Source organism: Dipodomys spectabilis, unplaced genomic scaffold, assembly GCF_019054845.1.
Source record: "Dipodomys spectabilis isolate Male_0828 unplaced genomic scaffold, ASM1905484v1 ptg000783l, whole genome shotgun sequence".
Taxonomy (NCBI): Eukaryota; Metazoa; Chordata; class Mammalia; order Rodentia; family Heteromyidae; genus Dipodomys; species Dipodomys spectabilis.
This window is the reverse complement of record NW_024871460.1, coordinates 7,414,891-7,442,078: the sequence shown is the minus strand read 5'-3', so window position 1 is coordinate 7,442,078 and position 27,188 is coordinate 7,414,891. Positions and strand designations below refer to the sequence as shown.

At 42.3% G+C, this 27,188-nt stretch overlaps 1 protein-coding gene and 1 pseudogene across 1 annotated transcript in view; one reads left to right on the top strand and one right to left on the bottom strand.

The window, feature by feature from the left end:
- The window catches only part of Ext1 (exostosin glycosyltransferase 1), a 276,731-nt gene that overhangs the window by 143,365 nt on the left and 106,178 nt on the right, over positions 1 to 27,188 (bottom strand). The window lies entirely within an intron of this gene.
- LOC122102397 lies at positions 1,189 to 21,383 on the top strand (annotated as a pseudogene).

Sequence of the window (27,188 nt, the reverse complement as noted above, 5' to 3'; positions counted from 1 at the left end):
AGGGCAGACAAATCCCCGAAATCTATCTCCAATTACCATTCAAAACATTAGAAACAGAGGTGTGGTTCAAATGGGACAGCATTAGCCTTGAGCAAAAAAAACTTAGCAAGATCCCAACGCCTTGGGTTCAAGCACCCAATAACAGCCCAGAAGAAGGAAGGAAGGGAAGAAGGGAGGGAGGGAGGGAGGGAGAGAGGGAGGGAGGAATCCTTTTGGAAGAGGGAGAATCTTTGGAGCTTTATGCTTAAAAATTCAACTTGGTAACCTTGGAAGACCAAACGTGACACAGTATGGATATGAACTGATGAGAAATGTCAGACTTGGGAATAAAGCCTAACTCCTTGCTTCCTAAGGGCAAAAGTCTAAGGAATCTAGCACAGTATGACCAGCACAGGCTCCTCATACCACAGAGCTGCTGTCACTATTGTGTTGCTAAGAGTAACAGTAGCTGAACTTGTCATTTACTGAGTGCTTATTTATGGATGCTGCTTATCAATCTTTTTTTTTTTTTTTTTGGGGGGGGGGGGTCAGTTGTTGGGCCTGAACTCTGGGCCTGGGCTGTCCCTCAGCTCTTCAGCTCAAGGCTAACACTCTACCACTAGAGCCACAGCACCACATCTGGCTTTATCTGCTCATATGGTGCTAAGGAATCAAACCCAGGGCCTCACGCATGCAAGGCAAGCACTCTACCACTGAGCCACCTTCCCAGCCCTGCTTATCAATCCTGTGCACAAAACTGAGTTTTGAGAATTGAGGCAGAATGATAGCAAGCCACTTGCCCAACACCAAGAAAGGCTTATAGGATGAATGAGTTTGGAAAGCTAATGTGCAACAAGACTGTAGTTCTTAATATCAAACTGTATCCTGACTCTTCCTAAATGGGTAGTAGTTAACAACTTGCGATGGTGGATAGGTCAACTTGTTGTACTATGGTCAGTGTCTTACTGTCTAATATGTGTCATAGGACATTAATACTGTAGAGCTTAAATGTACACAATAAAAATTATTTTTTAATGGGGCAATAAGAATGACAGCTCAGGTTTGAACTCAGGTGTTGCTCATCCTCAGGGTTCACCCTCTAATTAAGCTTTACCTTATTTAAGCATAAATTGTATAGTATACAGCTCTGATGAGGAACTTGGAGATAGATACATGGTACAAAGCACAGAAGGCACTCAATAACGTAGCATGGGTGAAAAAACATGTATCTCTTCCTGGTGTCCCATACTATTTATTCAGGGTGTTACCCAAAGTGCAAAGCGATTTACTGTCTCTGCCAGAGAAGGTAAGACCTTGGCAAGCAAAACAATTAGGAAACAAAACAAAGTGGCCACATTTATTACCAATGCATGAGGCAGGGTCCAAATCTTTCATGAGCAGCTCCTCCTACATCCAACCCAAAGCAAGCAAGATTTGGGCTCATCTCTGTCACCAGCCGGCCCCCATTCCTACCTAAGAAGATTCTTTCACACTACCTCAAAGAGAAATCATGCACACAAAATGAATAAAATATACTTAGATATTCTGAATGTTTCTGAACTGAATTCAATAGTTTTCCAAAAACAATCACTTTCACTAGTGTACAGCAATCAGTGGTTCAATCTTACAAACTAAAAATTTCAACCGCAGTGAGACCCTCTTTCACAGTAAGTAGAATATCTTACATTAAAATATTCTTTTCAGCCCCAAAAGTACAAATTCGCTTTACCTATGAGACCACTGTAAAACTCTAGCTTAATCATTTTGTTGTTGGTGGTGGTGGTGGTGGTGGTTATAGGGCTTGAACTCAGGGCCTAGGTGATGTCCCTGAGTTTTTCTGCTCAAGCCTAGTGTTCTACCTCTTAGAAAAACAGAACTACTTCTGGTTTTCTGGTGGTTAGTTGGAGATAAGTGTCTCACTTTTCTGTGCAGGCTGGCTTTGAATGCATGATCCTCAGATCTCATCCTGCTGAATAGCTAGGATTATAGGCACAAGCCACCAGCACCAGGATCTAGCTTAATCCTTTTGCTAGTCTTTCAATATAAGAGTTTATGAAACCACTTCCAAATACTGAAAAACACCATGAAAACCCTGCATAAATTAAACATGTTTGCCAGTCCCCTCCTTCAGGTTGTGACAGATCTGGGCTGCTTGGTTTTATGTGTGTGCATGTGTGTGGTGTGAGATGGAAATCTTTTCAACAAGCTTATTGAATCTTTCCACCTCCTACAGAGAGCTCTGAAGAAATGCACTGATTTTTTTTCCCCCCAAGCATTCAAATGAGTGTGAATCAGAGCAGTCTTTCTCACAGGACTCATCTTTTATGTTGAATGTAGGGTCACTGACAGTGTTGAAATGGATCCAAGTCGCCTTGATTAGCTGATTTCTAAAAGGCTTGCAAGCAGCCAGCTATGGGGTAGAAGAAGGAGAACCAGTCCGAGTATCGTTCCACCACAAAGAAGCCAGGAGAATTTTAACAAGTAACTAAAATTCTCCAAACCACAATTTTCTGTATAAAATAAGAAAACCAGATGCTCTTAGGCAGAATTCACACTCAGCCTGACAGCCTGCAGAGAGATTAATTAAGCCACCTCTATCCCCAAGACCGATTCTACACTGGACACATTTTATGGCATGGTGCTCATATTTCAGTGCACCACAGTATCTTGCAGAAAGTCTTCTCCTGAGTCCCAACCTCAAGACTTCTAACCGAGTTGGACACAGATAGAACATAATACTATCTACAAACCACCCTTTGAGAAATAGTTACTCCACTGAAATCTGGTCATCTGTGTGCTTGCAATGAAGAGTAAGAAAACACAGATTTAATGGAAATGGACCCCAAATCTAACCCCGATGAACTGAGCATCTGAATTAAGAAAAAGGCATCCTGTGTTAGACAAGGAGGGTTAAGGGTCCCCTTCTGTTCTGTTCTGTTTTCATATAGTATAACTAATCCTGGGTATTCTTCATTGTTCCACCTGGCAAAAGAAAGGCAGTAAGAATACTTTCTCTCCCAGGAGTCTTGAGGGGATGTGGCACCTCAGTGGTTACCTGGCAACACCGTTCTAAAACAGAATCAGTCCTCTGACCCTGTGATGGCCCCTTCTGGCCCTGTTCCCAGGAGCAGAAGCAGGCCTGTGAAGTCCGCCCCCAGGTGCCAGCCTGCAGTCTTGCCTCTAAGGTCCTCGCCTGCACGGGCTTGCCCTTAGCTCCCGGAAACACAAAGTTTTCTCCAATTTTCCTGTTTGGAAAGGGAGTAGCCGACAGCCAGCCACCTGCACTCATCTTAAACCAGACCCCTTTATTCACTAATGACGGGAAGAAAAATGAACCTATCATTCCTATTATTATTATTATTATTATTCTGCCCCTCCCATAATGCTTCCTCAGTCTCTTGGCCCCAAAGTCCTGAATAACTGGGGCAAATACCTGAAGTAGAAATCACATGTTGTGGTCAACCATAAAACACAGCAGAGTCTTAGAGTCACAAAACAGTTCCTGACTCCTCCCCCTTGCTCAAAATCACTCCAAGGCACTTGTTTCTAGGAATGAAGAGAACTAGGGAGATGTGGAGGGATGAAACAAGAGAGATGATTTTGAGGACAAACTGGAAAAGCAACCTATTCATAATCTAAGGACATTTTTTTGTTTTAGGTTCAATGAAGGATAAATACAAATTTTGAAAATTTCCCATGATCCCCATAATCCAACTGCAAGAAAGATAAGGGAAACTCGTCAAACTAGTATTTCTAATAAAGAGCCATTCCTCTTCTTCATCAAAAGCGGGGAGGAGGATTTATAACTTATAGAGTAAATTAACTACGGTGATATGAATGATAAGTGCTTAATCATCACCTAGGTTGGACTCTTTCCGGGCAACCTCTTTGATAGCCAAAAAGGAGTACACAAATGCAATTCAGGATGACCAAGGAGATCATTCATAACATATGACCCCTGCAGAGCAGAAAAATGAATGGAGTTGGAGTTGGGTGTCAGGAGAATCTCCTAAATTCCAGAGAACAGCAGAGAAGCAACTGTGCAAGCATGTGATAGTTTATAACCTCTGCCCGTGGATTGTTTTTTCAGTGCCATTAACAATGCCGAAGACTATTTACTCTTTGCTACTTGAAAAGCAAATATGTGACAAGGGTGCTGGATATTTGTAAAATTAGTAAATAATGGGTAGGTACAGGAAAGGTCAACTGACAGATGAAGATAATTTTAACTGCTTTCGATCAGATGGGAAGAAGGAGACAAAGTATCAAGAGAGCAGATCTATTTTGGGGAAAGAAATGTATAGCCATATAACATACTCCAGCGTATTCACATAACACACATATATTCATACAACACACACATGCACAATTATATGGCAGCAAAAGTAGTGCTTAATGCCTTAGCTTTTTTTTAATAGCTTTGATAGGTCTCACTAGAAAACAAGAAGTTCAGAAATCAAATAACAGATACTCAGAGATACTCACCTAAAGGCTGATCAGTAGGTTTTGAACACTAACTGCTAAGTCTGAGTATCTCTGATTTGTGTGGAGTATTTAGATTTTTCAGATTTTGAATTACTTCCATCTAAATAATGAGGCATCTCAGGATGAAGCCCAAGTGTAAACATGAAGTTCGTTTAAATTCTATATACACACTGTGCACATATCCTGGAGGGTAATTCTTTAACATATTCTTGTTTGTACATGAAACTTTTATGGTGTGGAATTTGCCACCTGTGGGTCATATCAGGGCTCCAGATAATATAGTATCTTAGATGTGGGACTTTTTAGATAAGGACGCTGTATGTGATACTTCTAAAATCAGGTAAAATATTTCATTTTGTGAGAAATGAAGAGCTGGTATTCCATGTGGAAGGGTGAAATCTTGACAGATTCTCATTCCTTGACTCAACTGAGTCATCATCAGGAAACAATGAACTGATGACAGCACACAATGAGTTAAAAGGATGAGAGCGAAACAGCAATGAGTTCCATAACATCCACAACTCCTGACCTTACAAGCTCTTAATTCATTTTTCTTTTGGGACCATGGGCTGACCCACAATGTGGGTCTGACTAACTTTGCAGGGTAATGTGTGGAACAGAGATGAAAACTTCCGCAACCTTTAGGATCTTCATCCCCAAAAGTATTGGTAACAATGTGCAAACAAGCAGTTATTATGTAATTAATACAAGGACTTTGCCTTAAAAAAATAAACGTAGAAGATACAAAGACGGGGGAGGGGGGGGGGGGACACATGCACATGTTTTAGAGCTTAAAAGTACTTGGTTTTATGTGTTTTTGCTGGAGCCAACTTAAAGAAAAGTAGAAAACAAGAAATGACTCAGCTGGATTATAAGTAACTTTCTAGAACAGTGTAGACGAACCCTACTTGTTTAACCGCTCAACTAAGAACATCTGTATATAAGCAAAATCTTTATCGTATTTTCCATCCCCACCCATTCCATGGGGTCATAAACCATTCATTCCCAGCTTCAAAAAGAACCAGAGTGGACTAATCAAATAAATGGGAAATAAATGATAAATCCAGATAGATAGCAGAGAGCCATTGGTTTATACTTGATTACATATCATAGCAGTAGACAGACTAAGAAAAAGTCACTTCTGAAAATATAGTTGGAGGCAAAACACTGAAGTGATTGTTGTCTGAGCTGTGCCAGCACCTTTGACCGCCCAGATTCTATCTCTGACCTTCCTCATGCTTCTAGGTCTGCTTGGTTTTTCCGGAATCTGTCATCTCTCAGCTGCTTCGAGCTGATTGCACGAATTATCAATATCTGCCTGCTGCTTCTCAATGCTATCTCTCTGGGGACCTTTGTTTCCATGGTCTCCCAGCCAGTTTAACCAAATCCAGGAGAGTTCCATTTTACAAGAATGCAGTGTTTCCTCAAAAAAATACTTGGGCTTGCTGCAATAAACACTCTCTACTCGTTCCTCCTGCCCCTACCCCGCCACATAAAATGATCCCATTTTGACGTCCAATCTCTAAAATAAAAACTTGATTGAAAGCTGAGTCTTTGGGAACATGAACCTCAACATGAAAAAGTGATAGATGTATTCCAGTGATAAATGCTTTTTGTGCAAAACTGGCCTTTTGCGATTGATTTCTGAGTTCCGGGGCATGCGCAAGCTTTTCAATGTTCTCCGTAGTGGCAAGGCTTAAGCCTTCAAAAGACAAATTGCATTTCCTTGGAATGAGCCAAAAGTGTTCAGGAGACAAAGCTGGTGCATCTCCAGCTGGGGACACCCATTTAGGTCAAAGCTATAAAGTATTAAGAGTAATTTTTCTGGTGTGATTGGAAAATTAGCTGTGAGAGTCATTCCAAAAGAGACATTCTAGAAATGTATATAGCAATAACACCATTGATGGAATTTTTTAAAAAATGCTTTAACCTCTGAATTGACGACTAGATAGATAAAGCTATTTCATGGCCTCTATTCCCTTAAATATGCTATTTGGTCCCTTTGCCTGAAATACAGAGCCACTTACCCACTTGGTCTTCCCTAGTGATCTAAATTTTTCTCTTTCTTTAAGATGTCCTCCTTCAGGACTTGTCAGAGTCCTCTCAGATCACCTTCCTCCAGGCTTTCATGTTCCTCCTACCCCAACCCCTTCCTCCCCTGGAACACAGGGCAACAACTCCTGTACATGGCAAACAATAGTTTCCTTTCTTGCCTCAAATACCAACCTGTCTGCTTCTTGCAAGTCACAGCTATGTTTTATAGCACTGGACAGATCAATGGTGTCATACAGTGCTTCATAAATGATTGCTGCCCAAATAAATCCATTTGAAAAACTAACCTCCGTACCCTTTCGTTTCACCTCAAATGCTTTGACAAACTTGTCATCTCTAGTTCAATGTCAACGCAGGAGTAATTTCTGAAGAAAGACTCTGACAATGGTGCCCCTGGACCTACATGTTATTTTTCCCCCCAGCCACAGGCTAAATAGTAGAAGATAAAGAAGGCTAATAAAAAAAAAATCATAACATGAGTTAAGAAGGAAGAGGCCCAGAACTAAAAGTAAACACACCTGCATTAGTGTTCCAAACATACTGATGGCTTGGAGAAATAGTTTATCGCTAAGTGACAAAAGTAATGTGTGTGTGTGTGTGTGTGTGTGTGTGTGTGTGTGTGTGTGTGTGTGTGTGTGTGTGTGTGTGTGTGTGTGTGTGTGTGTGTGTTCATATATATATGAGGGCTGTTTCTAAATCTATGAAAATATTATACCCTGGGTTTATTATGAAACACCATTCCCAATATCAAATTTTCTCATTATCCATTTAAAATCTAATGCAAACATGCTACTATCCAACAATTTCATGTGTGGCTGTACAGCCAACAAAAATACATCTTCGGTTTTACCAAGATTAAGTATCTGAACATGCCTGAAAACTTCATTCCTAAGTGGCCCTAAACCTGAGATGACTGTAGTGTTCACTCGGAGCAGAATGATGGACACGCCACACAGCATGGTCATACAACGGGAAATACACTCAGCAATAGCAAAGACTGTAGATACACAGAACCTCCTGAATGAATTTGAGGCCTTGTGCTTAGTTACAGATGTTAGGCACAAAGAGTATCCAACACGAGCTCCATTTGGATGAAGTCTAACACCGTGCAAAGGAAAAGACTGAGTGCATGCATGGAGGACATGGCAAATGGTAAAGAGGGCACAAAACCCAGGTGGCTAGACATATAAAAGTTGGCATTTTGCATAAATTTATAGTTCAAGGAAATAAGAGAGAGGGGAGGGGAGGGGAGGGGAGGGGAGGGGAGGGGAGGGGAGGGGAGGGGAGGGGAGGGGAGGGGAGGGGAGGGGAGGGGAGGGGAGGGGAGGGGAGGGGAAGGGAAGGGAAGGGAAGGGAAGGGAAGGGAAGGGAAGGGAAGGGAAGGGAAGGGAAGGGATCTCAGTCTAGATTGGGAATCATAGGAGCAGAGGAGAAGGAGGTTCAAAGGGAATTGATGAGTGATAAGCAAAGCTGGTGGGGTCAGAAAGCAAGGCTAGAGACTCTAGTGGATCCTTACCAAGCATCCAAAATAAGAGAGAAGGTAGGAAAAAAAAAATGATGATGTCAAAACACTGGGGTCCTAGGTCTGGTCCAGAAAGGTACATGATGTGGATCCTAAGGCTAGAGTGTTTGCTTCCTGGAGTAGTGTTAACAGTGGAACTTGAGAGAATCCATAATCTAGGAAAACTTAAGAGGACTCTAAATTCTAAAACTTTTTCGTACAAACTACCACATATCCAATGCCCCCCTCAGGATGGATGCTGAGTAGCTTGAGGGGGGAAATCTTCTGCAAGTGCCTTTAGGGAGAAAAATTTGCTAGATGCTGGAATTAATGGGTTAAAGAGGATGTGAAGTTCATTGCAGACCATCAGCACTTTAAAATCTGTCAATCATATACAAAGAACATCCAATGTCCATTAAAGGAGGAAAGAACACAGAAGTTTTAAGAGGCAGATTAATCCTGGCATTAGGAAACACTAACTGGTCCCCTTAGTAGAGTCTCTGGGTTCTGTCAACCAATGAGTATCAATATACAATCAATGGCCTGGCCTGGCCATTGATCTGCAGAGAATCAGACTACAGCAGACAACTGTGCAATTTGGGAAATAACTCCTCACCACTACCCCAGACCAGTTCCCTGATTATGTGGCAAAATAAAGTGTTTATATTGGAAGCTCCACCACAGCAGTTAACCAGTAGATTGGATTCTCCACCACAGGAAGAGGGCTGCCTTAGGGGAGCTCTTTAAATTCCAGGTATTTAACTCAAGAGTAATTGAGAAAACACAGCAGTGCTTGGGTTTCATTCCAAAGAATTCCAGGTCACAACAACTATCAGATATCCTGAAAGAGAACGGGTCTGGAGGAAGGTAAGGATGACATCACTTCCTGTTCCCGGGCCACAGCAATTCACAGGCCACTCTGTAGGAACAGGTGGGTGAAACAATGCCCCCAACCCCCAAGGATTGGGAATATGATTTAGTAAAGAACAATACAGGGAGCCAATGAAACGCAAAGGTCTTGCACCCCCCTTTGCTTTCTGATTTCTGAGCACATACATTCTGCAGCTACCTCCACTCATCACACTTGTATTTCACACATACCCTACTAAGCGGTTACAAAACAAAACTGACTAATTAGTTCATAACTTTTCCCCCCCATTCCTTGTCAGCTACCTCCAGCCAGTACATCACTGCTTTGGAATTTTAATGTGAATTCTGGGATACTTGAAGGAATCTGGAAGTCACATACAAATGTGTAAAAGTTCTTCTTATCTAAAATTTTCTCTGTAAAAGTTACAACTCATCTTAAGGGAGAAGGGGGAGGAGGAGGAAGAGAAGGAGAAGAGGAGAAAGAGGAGGAGGAGAAACAGGAGCAGGAGGAGGAGAAGGAGGAGGAGGAGGAGGAAGAGGAGGGGGAGGAGGAGGAGGAGGAGGAAGAGGAGGGGGAGGAGGAGGAGGAGGAGGGGGGGGGAGGAGGAAGAGAAGGCAGAGGAGGAGGAAGGAGGAAGAGGAGGAGGTGGTAGTTCTGCTTCTTGTAAGTGTGATAACAAGAGTTGGGTCCTCCTCTAGAAAGAGAAAAAGAGAACACTAAACAACTCCTCATGCCCAGGCAGCCCAGAAAGATTTATCTTCAACTGTGTGGCAGCCACATGAGTCACATTGTTACTGCTGACCTACTAGGACGTGTTTCTGGTGATTAGCAGCAAGAAAGTAGAAAAGCTGGGAAGACTCAGCTCAGTGAGGTAATACCCAGCACATCCAGGGCATAGCACCAGCCGGCAGAGATGGCAGGAGCATGCAGTATGATGGCAGAATGCAAGCTCTAACAGACACCAGGCAGGAGGCATTTCCAAGCTCCACTGTAGAAGACCAGAGCTGAAGAGTTTCCACTGCCAAGCCCATCTCCACGTGAACGCTACGGAACTGACTCAGTGACACACTCATCTCCAAGTCCATGCTACAATTCCCAGCATTTGGTCTTCATTAGCCCTGTCTAATACTTATTTCTATTTTTATTATTGATTACAATGGCATATTTTTATTATAATTAGGAGAGGGGAGGCAATCATATGATAGCAGGTGGCAAATCTTCTGTAGTGGAATAGAAGTCCAAGGGAAGATTAAACACCAACAAAGAAAATTACCAGGTGTGGTGGTATAGGTTTATAATCACAGTACTTAGGAGACTGAAGAGAAGGGGCCATATAGTAAGACCCTGTCTCAAAGAAGAAAAAAAAAAATGAGAAAGCATCCTCCAGACAATAGAACAATCTAGAATATCATAGTAGATATCTACCAAAAATTGGGGTAATGAAAATACACACCCTCCCAAAAAAAAAAAAAAACAGCCTATTACTCTTTTAATAACCAGACCAAGCAACTCATGGTTCCATTGGACACATAATTTTCAGCAACACAATGGTCCATATTTTGGCTCTTCATCTCTTATCTTTCCACAACTCTGTTCTAGAGCAGAATATGTGGGAAGCTCACACACAGGGCAACATGTTAGGGAGCGATACCCAAAGGTAAAAAAATAAATAAACTCCCACTGAACCAACCACCCAGGCACCCAACCCAGACCTCTGAACTACAGCTCCCCTGGCACCTCTCTCCCCCGAAAGGAAGGGGACGGTGGGAGGGATGGCAGTAGAGGGTAATGGAGGGGTGTGTGGATGACCAACGTAAATTATGCTCAGAGATTTCATAATAGAAACCTATTATGCTGAATATCTAATCTCTTCAGAGTGTTCTCTGTCAAAAGAGTAGGTGGAGAGAACTATAGAATGTAAAACAGAGCGCAGAAATCCTGTGATGTACAACCTTCGATGGTTTCCCTAAACCCTGACACTAAAGAAACCTCATAGAGCCGGGAGCCGGTGGCTCATGCCTTTACTCTGAGCTACTCAGGAAGCTGAGATCTGAAGATGGCAGTTTGAAGCCAGCCCAAGGTCCATGAGACTCTAATCTCCAATTTAAACACCAAAAGGGCCAGAAGTGGAGCTGCAGCTCAAAGTGGTAGAGCACTAACTAGCCTTGAGCAATGGGGTTGGTTCATATTGAATTTCTATTTCTGCCTACAAGCTACCTCCTCAGATACATTTCCTAATTGCCATATATTTCTATGCCTTACCACTACCTATGCCTTATTTCTTCTGTATCGCAGAATAAATTTCTGACACTAAGGTTACAGTACACAATTACGATATCTAAATTCCAATGTTAAATAATTGGTGATTTTTCCATCCCCTGTAGCAGACCACAAGCTCTTCAAATGCAGAAACTGCGGTGTGGTTTCAGCAGCAATGTGCGGTGAATAGCCCAGGGGCCAGGCCAGGCACATAGCAGAGACACACGAAGGAGAGCTTCACTGTACACACAAGCTGTGCAAATCAAACCACTGCACAGAACACACCTAAATAATCACCCAGATTTGAGCCATACTAAGCCAGATACTGTGCATCTATTTCAGCTTTGGAGAGCTCTTTACAGATAAAGATTCCTTTGCTCAATATACACAATGCCATTGTGAAAATCTCCATTAGAAACTGTGCATATGAGTCAGGCATTGATGGCTCATGCCTATAATCCTAGCAACTGAGGAAGCTGAGATGGGATTATGGTTTGAAGTCAGTGGGGAAAAGAAAGTCCATGAGACTCTTATTATCTCCAATTAGCCAGTAAAAAGCTGGAATTAGAGATGTGGACGGAGTAGACAGCACTAGACTTGATTGAAAAAGCTAAGGGACTGAGTACCCCGGCCCTGAGGTCAAGCCCTAGTACCAACCCCCAACCCCCACCAAGAAGAACACAAACAAACATACATATGGCCTTTCATACATATATTACCCTTAAGTAGTTGTACCAAAGGGTTGCTATTCAAAAAAATCAGTTTATAAGTACAACACATCTTAACTGTTACCACTCTTTTCATCATTCTCCTCCATCCCTCCCAACCCAACCCCTCCCATCAATTAGATTCTAATCCAGTGCTCTGCAATGTTAACCCAATGGCCTTCCATTAATGGAGGTTTGTTTGTTTGGATGGTTTTATTTCAGTGGAAACTTTGCTTTGGTTTTTCAACAACTGTTTTCACAGCAGCTAGAGAACAGAGGCCACTGTCCCCTCTCTAGTAAACAAAAAGGCCAGGCCAGGGTCCTCAGGCACCAGTACACACACCTCCCGTCCTGCTGGCAGGGCAGCCCCATACAGTGCTGGCATGGCAGGGGGGGGGGGGGAGTGATGGCTAAGCAAGAAGTTGTCCACATTCCTAGGCCTGTGCTGTCATCTATGTAAAAGCCAGCTCTCAGACACATCCTTGGCTTCCTTTCAGAAGGGCCATCTTCGTGACTTTATTGACTGCACTCACAGAGTTTCTTCTATAAGGAGGCTTTGCCCAAGCCTTAAGAAAGAGAACTTATTTATGCAAACACATGTAAAATTTTGCCTGGGTAGGAAAATATCTATGGACACCACCATATTTGTAAAAGGCTTTCTCTTTACAGGATTTTTAAATGCTTTATTTACTGTTGTTTTGGTTTTTTTTTTTTAAGAAGGTTATCAATTCCCACTTCGCTAATAAGGAAACTACAGTAATTCAGATAGGAGAAGGGCTATAACTAATCTTTGTGCTGTCTATAGAGAGAGGTTTGCTAGACAAATTATAATGCCTGAATAAGCTTGTTCCAAGAATAGCTAAAGCACTTGGCAGAAACTATTTTCAGTCCCCTCTAGTATTTTGGAGCTACCCATTAATTTATAAACAGTTGATCTACTAATTACAAAAACTTTTTATCTATTCATTTATCCGAGTCCCTAAGGAGCAAACCAGCAACACTGAGCAGGGTTCCATGGCTTACTGCCTTTAGGCAATGCAGGAAGTATAACCTGCATTTAATTTCCTAAAATTTGGGTGTTTTATTCCCCCGCGCCCCCACCCCTTCCTGCTCGATTATATATGTGAAAGAGATGACCCTTCTTTATCAGTTTGCTGGTGCAGATGTGATAATATACCAGAAACACAGCAGCTTAAAGGACTTCTCTAGTGTTCTCTGTGAAGCTCATAGTTCTGCAGTCAGAAGTCTGGGCAGTTCCAGCCGCCTTTTCTGCTCAAGGTCATATACAGTGTGGGTTAGGCTATGTTGGATGCTGAAGCCTTGGATCTTCTTCTGAGCACACATGATGTGGCAGAATCCAGTCTCCATTCCCTTGCCTGCCCATGAGACAAAGGGCTGCTCTGAGCTACCTAGGACATCAACATTTACTGCCATAAGCTCCCCTGTACCCTACTCTCCAAAGCTAGACATTGGCCCTTGCCCTGTGAATCTTTGTCTGGAAGAAGTATCCAGGCTCAGGCTCATAGGATTAGGTTAGAGCTGCTCAAGGTAATCTCCCTGGGTCAACTATTTAATTATACCTGTCAAAATCTTTTCAGAGCATCTATATGGCAGTTCAAGAGATAACATAAAGTGGGAGAAAAATGAGGGAAGGGGTAACAAGTTTGACAAGAAATGTACATATTATCTTACTTATGTAACTGAAACCCCTCTGTATATCACCTTGACAAGAGACAGACAGACAGACAGACAGACAGACAGAGAAACTGGAAGTAGGAGATGTGCCTACCAGGGTGTGGAAGTCTTTCAGGTCATTTTAAAGTTCTGCTTACCAGTCCTTTCTCTTATTCAAAATTAATTCTGTTTTTCAGAACAGGAGAAGCAAATTTAAATTCTCTCTCCAAGAACCATTCTCCTGCTCTTAACACTTAGACAAGGCCAATAATGTGATTTTTAAGACTTTTCCCTCTCCAAATATCCCCACCACACCCAAGTAAGATTTGTGGTTTTGCTAAGCATTGTTGCCTCATACCTGTAATCCTAGCTCAGGAAGCTGAGATCTGAGGATCATGGTTGGAAGCAACATCAGGCAGGAAAGTCCCTGAGACTCTTATCTCCAATTAACCACCAGAAACCTGAAGTGGGCTTTGGCTCAAAGTGGTAGGGTGCTAGCCTTGAGAGAAAAAGCTCAGGAACAAAGCCCAATTCAAGCTGAATTCAAGCCCCACAACCAGTTTTTTAAAGAAGAAAAGAAAAGGATCACCTCCTGGTCCTCTATTGTGAAGGTATGCAACTTGTCTTAGATACTTTTAAAAAACCATTCCTCTCTTTTCTCTGCTTTCCTAAAGGAATCTTTAAAGAAGATGCAAATGAGAAATAAAAAGATGACATACCTACCAAATAATTCCTGAGCCCTACTGTGTGTGAGTCATTCATTATTTGTTATGCCAAAGACAGGTGAATTCACAAAAGAAAGCTTTTTAAGAAAACCCACTTGTTGGTGGGGGATGGGGGAGGGAGTGTCAAGCAAAGAGCAGGTCAAACAAGGTAGCAATGAGGTGACCTGGGCTGGAGGGGGCTTAGGACATCACTGTGTGGCTGAGTTGGGGCAACAGAAGCAGATAGAGCCATGAAGAACTCTGAGGCCAGAGTAACGGAGGGAGTGTTTGCTGGGAGAGGGCAGCAGGCAGCAAAGCCACAGAAAAGCCAGGTCCTGGCGGGAACCGCATCACATGGAGTTCTCAACCAATGAGCGCACAATCTGACTTAACATACAAACAGCGTTCTCAGAGCTTTGTAAGGAAGAGACTGTGGAAGAGAAGAGATGGAGGATAAACAGTGACTGATAGGAGTCAAAAGAAACAAGAAGCTTATAGAAACTAGCTAGTGAATCCTCTATAACCAACATCAAGGGGGTTGAGGGGAGTTGTTTGAAAACAAACCAAAGTTTATTTGTTTCCACTGCCTCCAAAAATGATAAGGAACCAGAAAAACCTAGGTCCAAGCTTGAGACCTGACTAGTTAAGTTGTGACATAATTGAGATCACCAGGAATGGGATGGCTTCTGCCAGCTTGCTCCCTCTCCCTCTCCCTCCCCCTCCCCTCCCCCTTCCCTTTTCCCCCTCCCCCTCCCCCTCTCCTTCTCCCTCTCTAGGGTCCTGAAGTATAAGAAAAAGGTTTTTTTGCTTGCCCACCTCTCTGGCTACCCCCAACTCAAGTGCCATTCTTTGGAACTGCTAGACACAGAACGGTAGAGCAAAGGAAGTAATAAATTATGTCTGTGTGTGTGTGTGTGTGTGTGTGTGTGTGTGTGTGTGTGTGTGTGTATGCATGTGTGCATGTTAAATCAACCTCTGGGGCACAGGGAGGGATCTGAAAACTTTGGGCAACTAACCACAATCATACCCATGCCCCTACCCATGCCCACCTCACCAGCTCTCCAAGGAGAAACCGCAGATCTCTCCCTACAACTTCCCTTCTGCTCTGCACACAGCTGCCCTGTCATTGTGGGTTGCTAGAGAGAGAGAGAGAGAGAGAGAGAGTGTGTTTTCCTCTCCCCCCCCCTCTTCTTCTTCATATCAGGGAGAAAGCCTGAAGTAGGCACAGATCTTGCCTGTTATCACCTTGTAGCTCAGTGCTTTAAGAAGCCCTTTGCTGAGCCTGGCACAGACATAGCACAGTGCCAAGAGATCTCTAGGCAGGGTCCCCTGAGGATCAAAAGAGTTCTTGGAATGGCCCACAAACAGGTGCATTCCACCTGCGCCCACATGTCCAGGCTGCGGTAAGTGTGGGGAGATTCTGTGGCCCCAGGGAAAGCAGGATTTGCGGGGCAGGGAGGGGGATTCAGAGATTACAGGAAGGAACACTCTAGAAAAGTGTTCACTGAAAATCCAAGAACATAATTTCTTTCATGTGAACTCTTTTTCTAACTTTGCAGAATGGAAAAGTAATGGGGGAAGGGTAGCTGCAGTGATTTTTGTTTTCTTTAACTCAAAACTTGTGCTAACTCGGGGTAATGTCCATTGTAGGCTCTTTTGTTACCATTTTCTGTGATTTAAGCAAATGTTTAACTGTTCAAACTAATTCACAAATTACTTTCCTAGGATACTGCACTAAGCAAGTTATAGCTTTGTGCATTTTCTCCCAACCTGATATTCTTTGGCTTAAAGAATTGTTATAATTATGTTCTCAATAGAATTGGTATTGTGTGTTTATTTCAGCAATATCTAACTGTAGCTTCTTCTCTGACATGAATCTATTGTATTGTTGTCTTCATGAATAAGCAAAGTAGTAGGCTCTGAGTGCTAAGCCATCCTTTAACAGAGCTACTCTGAGAGGCCTATTATAATCTTTTACCCCAAGAATTCTTTAAGAAATAAAAAAGAACCAGCAAGCACTCCAGATTCAACGTCCTAGTCTCTCTCCAGAAATGAAATCAGCTATTTCTTTCTGTCATGTTCAAGTGAATGTCTCCACTTACACGTGCGCACACACACACACACACACACACACACACACACACACACACACCGTACTTTGCATCATCTCTCTGTTCAATACAAAGCCTGGTAACTGGACTCTCTCCTTCGTACACTCCCCCTTTCTGTGTTTTTCACTCCTCCCTGCTTTTTCTCCAGCATCTCGCTTATACCAATGCACTGTCTCTTCTCCATAAGCTTCCTCTTCCATGGCATTCCCAGCATCTCTGAGCACCTCAAGGTAGGCCCAAGAGTCTCCACATGGAACTATTAGTCCCTTCACTGATGAATCCAACCAGGAATTGTATTGAGTTCTACTTGGCAAAGCTGGATTTTGACTACAGGTCATCTTCATTTTCTTAAAGCTTGACTTTCCCTCCAATTTAAACACTTTACTCTTCCCCCCTACAACTTGCAAAATACCTATATCAAAGCAGGAACTTAAAAGGAAAAACAACTATAATGAACTCTATTCACCCTGATCCCGTTTGTCTGGTTTACTGTGGGGTACCCAGACCATGCACAGTACTGCACACATCAGGACTCTAACACAAAACCCTGGATGAATTAAAGTAAATGCCAAGCTTCTCAAATCTGAAACTTAGATTGTAAGTTCCATATATAACCACCAATGATGAAACAATTTTCTAGAAACAATTTTCTTTTTTTTCCCCTTCCCATCCCTTCCCATCCTCCCTCTGCCCTCCCACCCAATCCTCCCCGCTCCCCCTCCCCATTCAGCCCCCCCCCCACCAAAGTTGCAAAGTTCATTTTCAACATAACGACGACTTGTACATCTCATTGTTGCAATGGGTCCACCTGTATCCCTATTTAAACGATTTGTTTCTTCCCTTCCCCTCCACAAATTATACCGACATCACATACAGTGAAAGCAGGGGTTATACTGTGGGGGAGGGACATACAAAGCAACAAAGAAATAATCTTATAAATGTGTTAGAAACAATCGCATGAAAGAAAAAAAACATTTGAATACATATCTTAGCGTTCATTTCCCTAACATCACCTTATCTGACCTTTTCTGCTTGACTCAGACATATACTAGATATTGCAAATAAGGGAAACCATGGGACCTATGTTTCTTTGGGCTAGGCTTACTTCACTTAATAGAATTTTTTCCAAGTCTTTCCATTTCTTAACAAATGGGGCAATGTCATTCTTTCTTACGGAGGCATAGAATTCCATTGTGTGTATATATACCACATTTTCTTGATCCATTCATCTACTGAGGGGCATCTGGGTTGGTTCCATATCTTAGCTATAGTAAATAGTGCTCCAATAAACATAGTTGTGCTGGTAGCTTTAGTGTGGTCTTGTTTGTAAACATTGGGATAAATGCCCAAAAGTGGGATTGCTGGGTCATAGGGGAGCTCTATGTGGAGTCTTTTGAGGAACCTCCATACTGCTTTCCAAAGTGGTTGAACAAGTTTACATTCCCACCAACAATGAAGTAAGGTTCCTTTCTGTCCACATCCCCTCCAGCATCTGTTGTTGTTAGACTTCTTGACTTTAGCCATTCTAACTGGGGTGAGGTGGTATCTCCATGTTGTTTTGATTTGCATTTCTTTTATGGCTAGGGAGGTTGAGCATTTCTTCATGTGTCTATTGCCATCCTTCTTTCCTCTTCAGAGAAGTTTCTCTTTAAGTCTTTAGCCCACTTATTTATTGGGCAGTTTCTAGAAACAATTTTCTACAGAACTGATTCCTTAACATTATGTTTTTCTTCAGAATTTATGACTCTAAATAAAATATTCACCATGTTTGGTAGTGAGAAAGCACCAGATGTGGGCAGTGGTTGTGCCTTAAGAATTCTTTATCTTTTGTCTTTTTTTGTTGTTTAAATAAAGTTTCCAATTTTCTAAGAAAGCACATGACTAGAAAACCTAAATTTTATTCTTTCGACCAAAAAGCCCAAACTTCCAGTATGCACATCTCTCTTGTCAATTCCTTTTTGTTTTCCCCAGTCAGTCATGGAGCTTAAACTCAGGGCTTTGGTGCACTGTCCCTCAGCTTTTCTGCTTAAGGCTAACACTCTACTACTATGCACCACGGCTACACTTGCAGTTTTCTGGTGGTTAATTAGAGGTAAGAGTATCAAGGACTTTCCTGCCCAAGCTGACTTCAAATCCCATCCTCAGATCTCATCCTCCTAAATAGTCAGGGTTACAGGAGTGAGCCACCAGTGCCCACATTCCTCATTTTATTTAACTTCTCTTTTCCTTAGGATAACTTTAGAATTAAAAACAGGACTGAAACCAATTAATCCATCTATCTCTACACGGCCATGTCTCCAGCAGAGTTGTGTTCGATACCCACATTTTCCACAGAGAAAGAAGGGGAGTGTTCAAATTAACCATGAGGAATCAACTCTAGAGAAAGCTGTATGTAAGTTGGTTTTCTGAAAACCTGTCTGACAGTCTCATGGGTTCATATTATTAACAGCTTAGGAAACGTATACAAATCACATGGAAACATTAGGCCAGTAGTTAACTGGTTATAAATCTTGAGGTTGTTACAACCAACCCTATCACCATTATCACCATTATGAAAGTTGGTTATGTTTTAAAATTGCTTTTTTAGGGCTGGGAAGATGGCTTAGTGGTAGAGCGCTTGCCTCGCATGCCTGAGACCCTGGGTTCGATTCCTCAGCACCACATAAGCAAAAAGAAAAAAGCTGGAAGTGGCGCTGTAGCTCAAGTGGTAGAGTGCTAGCCTTGAGCTGAAGAGCTGAGGGACAGCACCCAGGCCCAGAGTTCAGGCCCCACGACCGACCGTACCCCCAAAAAAATACTTAAAAAAAAATAAAGATTAGGTTTTATCATTTCATTGTGACCATAATTATAATGTAATTAAAACTAACAAATCTACCTTAGGAATTTGGGGATGTAACAAGCACTTCTTTTTGAAAGGTTTAGAGAAAATGTGAACAAATGCCCATCCACCGTGCTCTATCTAAATACTATTCTCTGAAGCTCTTAACATCTGTATCCATCAAAACTCTCTCCACCTGACATTTGTGAGGCCGTTTCTTTAGCAAATTCCTCATGAGACTGCAAGCACCAGGAACTTAAAGTAAAAAGAGTACTATGAAAGGAATGATTGATTTTTATCTTCAGACCTGCTTGGGCTGGTTCTATTTCAATGGCCAACTTTTTCTCAGACACTAAGCTAGAATCACTAAGAAGAAAACAATTCTTCCAGCAATATCCAGACATTGGGAAAACCCCAGATTCTCTTGTCTCTTTGCAGAGCCTCCCAAGATAGGGATCATCAACAAGCACGTGGGCCGGCCACAGCTTTCTATCTGTGCAGGTGTTGGCCCATGCCAAGAAAATGGTTCCAGATGTGATCACAGGACACTGTGCAGACACCTGGCCCCACAGAGAAGCACAGTAACTCAATGTGTGCAAGAAATTCAGTGCTGTGCAATAGGGTGTCATTTAGCCAAGTAGATGAAGCAAAGGACGAGGTGAGGAGCCACACACAAGAAAATCTAAATCAAAGTCAAGTGGAATCCTAGGCTATGGTAGAAGTTTAAGTCCCCTGTACTCAGTCTAACAAGAGACAACTCATTCATGAAACATCACTATGTATATGCAGTTCGAAAAACAATATGATAAATGAGACTTCAAACATATTTGAACAAAATTATTTCAATCTTCTATACCTCAGTATCCATTCTGGTGAAACAATGGCAAATTCTATCTCACATGGAGACTTTTCAGGATTAATGCAGTTATAACATGAAAAATGCTCAGTAGTGGTATATAATTAACCTTCAGTAAAGATTAGTTATTACTATTATTCCAAATGCAAAATTAAATTTTATAGATAAAAATTACCAAAATTTTGACTAGTTAGTGGCTCACGCCTGTAATCCTAGCTACTCAAGAGGCTGTGATCTGAGGATCATGGTTCAAAGCAGCCAAGGCAGGAAAGTTATAACACTCTCATCTCCAATAAATTACCAAAAAGCTGGGAGTGGAGCTGTGGTTCAAGGAGTAGAGCACAAGGCTTGAGCACAAAATCTCAGGGACAATACCCAGGACTTGAATTCAAGCTCCAGGACTGGCGCAAACACACACACACACACACACACACACACACACACACACACACACACACACACACGAAAATCACTAAAATGTATTAGACACAAACAAGCTGACTGAAAATAAGGAAACTCACTAGTGAGTGCATGTTTCTGGACCCCAGGCCCAGTGATTTCAATTCAGTAGGTCCAGGTTGCAGTCAGGAGTGTGAAGATTAAAAAATTATCTCAATAAGGCTGATACACAATACAGACTGCTTCAGATCCTTCTCTGAGAAATACTGCTTTCTTTCCTGGACAACCACAGCATCATGGAAGATGGTAGAAGCTTCTGGGAACAGAGACAAGACAGGACCTAGCAGGATAAAGAAAGGAAAGCCAGTGGTCCTCCAGGCCCACCTGCTGGCCTCCTGTGGCTCATGACCTTCACCAGGAGACCTTGGGTGGCTGCCCCCGCTGGGAATGAGGAGACATTTAAGTGCAAGGACCTCAAAGTGGGACAATATATTTGTAAAGATCCCCAAATAAATGATGCTACACAAGAACCAGTTAACTGTACAAACTACACAGCTCATGTCCCATGTTTTCCAGCACCCAACATAACTTGTAAGGATTTCAGTGGCAACAAAAAACATTTTACTGGAAATGAAATTGGTTTTTTCAAGCCCATATCATGCCGAAATGTAAATGGCTATTCATACAAAGTAGCAGTTGCATTGTCTCTTTTTCTTGGATGGTTGGGAGCAGATCGATTTTATCTTGGATACCCTGCCTTGGCTTCTTTTCTAGGTTTATTAAAGTTTTGCACTGTAGGATTTTGTGGAATTGGGAGCCTAACTAATTTTATTCTTATTTCAATGCAGACTGTTGGACCTTCAGATGGAACTAGTTACATTATAGATTACTATGGAACCAGACTTACAAGACTGAGTATCACTAATGAACATTTAGAAAAACACAGTTATATCCACAGATACTTTAATAAACAGAGTGGAGCCTCCTTGATTTTAACAGAGAATACCCAGTATGTGGATTTCCAGATATTCCTTTTTCTTCGTCACACACCACTTGATGGGTTCCATGTGATCATTTTTTTTCATGTTGTCATTTTTGATCTAGTTAAATGTATATTCTCTGGGCACTAGTAGCTCACACCTGTAATCCTAACTACTTAGGAGGCTGAGATCTGGAGGATTGTGATTCAAGACCAGCTTGGGCAGACAAATCCTCAAAACTCAATCTCTAGTTAACAAGCAAAAGAAAACATGCTGGAGGCATGGCTCAAGTGGTAGAATGCTAGCTAAGTAAGCTCAGGGCCCTGAGTTCAAACCTTGGTACCATCAAAAAAGAAGTGTATTATTCTTGGATTTATTTAATAATTCTTTGTTTATAAGCTGTATAATAGTCTTTCTGAGGCTTCCGTCTCTATGAGACAGATAGCTCTTTATTCTAATATTCTTTAATGTCTCTTGTAAAGGCAAGTTGCCACTTGTCATTTTTTTCTCTTATGAAAAATAAAGGCATAACTTACTCACCAAAAGAAAAAAAAAGAAAGAAAAACAAAAAAGAAAGGAAAGCCAGTCAGGCCTGTGGATCCCACAGTCTGCCCTCAGTACTCTCTAGCCCATGTAGATTAAGGAACTGGGAGCCCATTCCCATAATGCCTCAGAACATATCCAGTCCAATTCAAACAAGAGAGAAGAGAAGGCAAGGAAAGTGAATATTGCCATGCAATGCCAAAATCAAGACGAACCTCATAGGTAGATGAGTAAGGATTGCTTCCAGCCCCCCTCAGACCTCTCCACATGGCCTCCCAGAGAAAACAATCCACTGCAAACCAGGAAGAGGTTCTCATTCCCACCCAAGCTACATCTAAAAACTGAAGAGGGCTTTTGTTTTAACCACAACTTAAGTTTCCAAGTATCTTCCTTTCACAGAGGAAATCATATGAAGGCTTTAAAGAGAAGTGAAATTCATACCAAGACCACAGCAGAGGCAAGACCTAGCAAGTCCTGTTCTCAACCTCCAAAACACAGAATGAGTTCTTTCCTTGTGCTCTTGTTTTCCATCTGATCTGAGCCACATTGCTGTGGTCTGGAGTACACCAAAACCTTACACAGAGGTTTTGCTACTTGCTCTCTATGTTCTTTCCCCATGTGTGCTGTCTATCTGCCCTCACTTGAAAGCAAGTATCTTCAACAGTCCAGCTCACTCCTGTGGCCCTGGATATCATAATGGAGTATGTGGTACTCACTCCATCCTTCCATTTATTTGATCAACTCCTAGTCTATGCTATATATTATTTTTCTGAGTGTAAGTACTTGGAGAAAGCCCTGCTGAGGATCATATACTAAGCGCTAAGTCACAGACTACTGTAAATGCCAAGTCATAAACTAGTGTCTGAGAATAGTCATCTACTCAACCACTCAAAAGAAAATTACCTGGAACAGAAGTCAACTTTCAACATCACCAAAAATACTAAGGAGAATCAACCTGGATAAATCTGAACAATAGATCTAGACTAACACATACATACCACATTCCTCCAGAAGACACCTGTTCTTTTCCCACCTATACTATTCAGGTGACACCAACTCGGCTACAAATCAAAAGCATTTGCTCATTATTAACAAAGATGGAAAAAGCAAATGACTCTTTTGAAGCCAGCCTGGAACCAGGAACCAATTGCTCATATCTGTTACTCAAGAGGCTGAGATCTGAAGATCACAATTCAAGGCCAGCCCAGGCAGACAAACCTGAGACACTTCTGTCTCCAATTAACCAGCAAAAGCCAGAAATAGAGGTATAGCTCAAGTGGTAGAGCATCAGCCTTGAGTGAAAAGTTAAGCAATAGTACGGGGCCTTAAGTTCAAGTCCCCAATGCAAACACACACACACACACACACACACACACACGCACGCACATGCACACACACACATACACACATAGCCAAGCCTATTGCCCTTGAAGAAACCGCAACAAATAAGGCAAGGAGAACAATTCTGTTTTAAGATTATAGATGAGAAATAAATCACTTCATTTGAGACAAATTCCAGAGATCTGAGACCACCTGCCCACTGGGCAGAGCATCCATCAAACCCAACTTATAAAAGGAAAACAAGACGTTGGCAAAGAAGGAAAGTCGCATTCCTCAGTTGAAGAACATCTTGACACATTCCAGCAGGGCTCCCAAGTGGGTGTTTGTACACAGTCACCTAAATATGAGTTGATAATGTTCACAGACGGGTTCCCTCACACAGATGCTCAGAGCCTATTTCCATGGCTATTGCCACAACATTCAGGCAGCCTAACATGAGTGGGGTTGATCTGCCCAGTGCTGGGGACAGAGTTCCCATTTATGCCTATGAGTTCCTTGAGGCCTTGGGCACCTGTGCACACGTCATTGCCTAACATTAGGCAGAATCTCTCTTTTTCTTTTAAAATCTCTTGCTTTGGAAGAAACTAGTCCCTAGACTATCTGACCAGTTTGTTTGGTGCTGGAGGCCATCGCTACCCTGGGAAACACTATGCAGGCTGTTTCTATCTAAGCTGCAAAGTGAAGATGGCTTTTGAGTATTCAGAGGCTCCACAGGTGGTAACACCCAATGCACCAACGCAAGAGTCCACACACACCTGCTACTTGACGTGCAACATTTCCAATGTTGCAATGGCCCATCTTGGCCACTTAGAAGTTAAACCACCTTTGCAAGGGTCATGTATAGAACAGAGGAAGAGTTCATCCACCTCTTCCAACTGCTCTTGTCTTCAACACACAGAAACATCTTTCAGATATCATTTATGAAGTCTCACAAAATCATCAGACTGTAAAGGGGATGGGTTGGGCCTGCCACAGAAGAGCAAATGAGCCAGAGAAGGCCACCATCAGAGTCAGCAGCCAAGCCTAGCCTGGTGACATACCACACATGAGCTATCAGGAGGCAACTGTAAGTGCTGGCTGGTATGTTATTCCTGGGTAAAAAGGAAGGTTTGTGGTGGGCACAAAACTTCTAGTCAAGACAAGCGTCCCACATATAAAACATGCTTGCAGTTGCTCATGGGGGCTGCTCCCTCTTCTGCAGTTTTCCTCCCTTTAATCTCATCTCCCTGAAAATGGTAGCTAAGGAAAATATGGCCAGGATCTCTTGGAAAGAAAAGTCTAATAGAAGTGCAAAGAAGAATTATTGTCCCAACTTCGGAAGCCTCCCAAACACATTATAAACTCTTCCTTATGCTATTGTAAATATTAAGGTTTGCATTAAACATTCAAGAGAGCTGCTCTGGGTATATAATTAGGGAGAGCAAATATTTGTTCAAATAAGCCTCCATGGGACCTCCCCTTTTCAGCAAGCTAAAGAAATGTTTAAGCAGATGGATATAAGATACAAAGGCACGGCCCCAAATCTTCCCCTAGCCCTGATTACTCCTCTCCTCCAGAGAGCCATGAATCTTCTTAACAAAGAAGAGGCTTCCAAGCCTCATCCTTTAGCCCAGTACTTTCTCCCCAAGACTACTGAGCTGGCAGCTTCCAGCAGAGCTGGGCTGAATCTTTCCAGGCACCTACTCCCAGATCTTTGTCTCCTGACAAGACAGAAGCCAGATAACCACCAACAGGAGGAAATGGAAGTAGTTCCTCCCCTGGGAATAAAACTAATAGCCATCACGATGAGATTGGGAGTCTCAAAGGTTGGGAACAGGCAACAGTAGGAAATGTATGTGCGACACGCACACGCGCGTGCGCCCACACACACACACGTGCACACACCTACTTCTATATGTCTTCTCAGAATCCTTTCTTTTCCTACAACAGTGGCACTGTCAAACAGAAAAGTACCACTTTTTGCTACATGACTGTTATCTCAGAAAGCTCAATATTTCAGTATCATGGACAGCATCTTGCTGATTTCAATTCTGTCAAAGTCTTCCTCTCAACCAAAGCGGGACAATGAAGTTCACAAATCAAGTTATATTGATTCTTTTTGAGAGAGGGATGTTTTCTTGCAAGTAATTTGTTGAACAATTTTCAAAGAGTAGGAAGAAAGTGAGTGAGTGAGAAGAAGAAGAAGAAGAAGAGGAGGAGGAGGAGGAAGAGAAGGAGGAGGAGCAGGAAGAATATTTCTTTTTTATACTTCTTTTGTTTCTCTTCCCATATCTCATTTGATAAAGGAACAAATAGCTATGATCTGCTCTGCTTGCTGCCTGCTAACTGATCAAGTTATTTTCTTAAGAAAAAAAAAAGTAGGAGAAATAAGTAAGCATACATTCCTACTCACATTCATATGAGTAGCAATAAAAGGAGAGAGGGGGGGAAAAAGAAGAATCATCGATGCAGACAAACTAACATTTCTTCAACTAAAAGAATGGAATGCAACCACTTGAGAAAGTTAATGGCAAAGACACAGTAGTTAGGTATAGTTATGTATAATGTATAGAGTCTTACCCTTTGCTAAGAGAGTGAGGAAAAGGCTACATTCAAGTTTTTAGTGCTGGATGCTACAGCTCTGGCTTAAAGGAGCAATAGATGTACAAAGAAAACACTTGTGACTGGGTGCCGGTGGCCCAAGCCTATAATCCTAGCTGCTCAGAAAGCTGAGATATGAGGATCGTGGTTCAGTGTCAGCCTGGGCAGGAAAGTCTATGGAACTCTTACTGCTGAAAGTACGGCTGTGGCTCATGTGGTACAGTGTGTGGCAGCTGTGAGTAAAAAAAATGCCAAGGGACAGTACCCAGGCTCTGAGTCAATCCCCAGAATGAAAACAAAAGTCTCCTGCCTTGAAGGGCGTGCAGTGGAGCCAGACCCAGTCTGTATATTTATAGACATTGATATACTTGAAGAATTCACATTACAGACAGAATAAAGGAAAGATCGGCCAAGTCACAAATACAAAGTTTAAGTTCCACAGAAGTCTAGATATGTGGTATATCAATTGACTATAATAATAGACCTTAAGTTTGTCCCCTATTGCTGTACAAAATCTGATTGCTTAGTCCAAAGCATGTTTCATGGGAAAACACAGAAAGGGAAAGAGCTTCTAATGACACTGAATATACGCGACACTGGCACTGACTTAGCTGTTGACTGTTATCTCTGAGGCTGGGACAAGCTTCAGAGAGGAAAACTGCAGAGCTGCACTTAACCTGGCCTTTCTGGACTTAGGTGGTTATGGAACCCACTCACAATGTCCTGGCTATCCTACAGAGAATGCTTTTTACAATGGCTAAGGCAGCAAAACACCAACAGTTTTTATGACTAGACCAGTAAGTGGCCTTTCTCCATTCCCCCGTGGCAGTCTCAGCTTTTGATTCTTTCTATAGAGTGTTTGGGAGGGAAAAAGAAATGAGTACCATGTTCAAGTTCTTCTGTGAAGTTAGAGAGCTAGCAAAGGTCTTGCCACACTCAGCAATAAATCTCTCAAAGGAAACTCTAGAACTGTTCTGTGCAATGAATGGGGAGGCCTGGAGCCACAATGGGGCTAGTTAAATTTAAATTTCATAAAATCAAATCTGAGCTGGAGTTGGTGGCTCACGGTCACACCTATAATCCACTCTGCGGCTCCTAATTCCACATCTGCAGGAAGACCAGGCAAAATCAGAAGCAGAACACAAAAAGGTGTGGCTCAAGTGGCAGAGCGCTAGCCTTGAGCTGAGGAGCTGAGGGACAGCTCCCAGGCCCAGAGTTCAGGCCCCACTACAGACAACAACAATAACAACAAAAGAAAGAAAGAAAAAAAGGGGAGAAGAGGGGGGGCGGGGGGGAGACTGACTTGAGAGTAGACTTCAAAGCCAGGC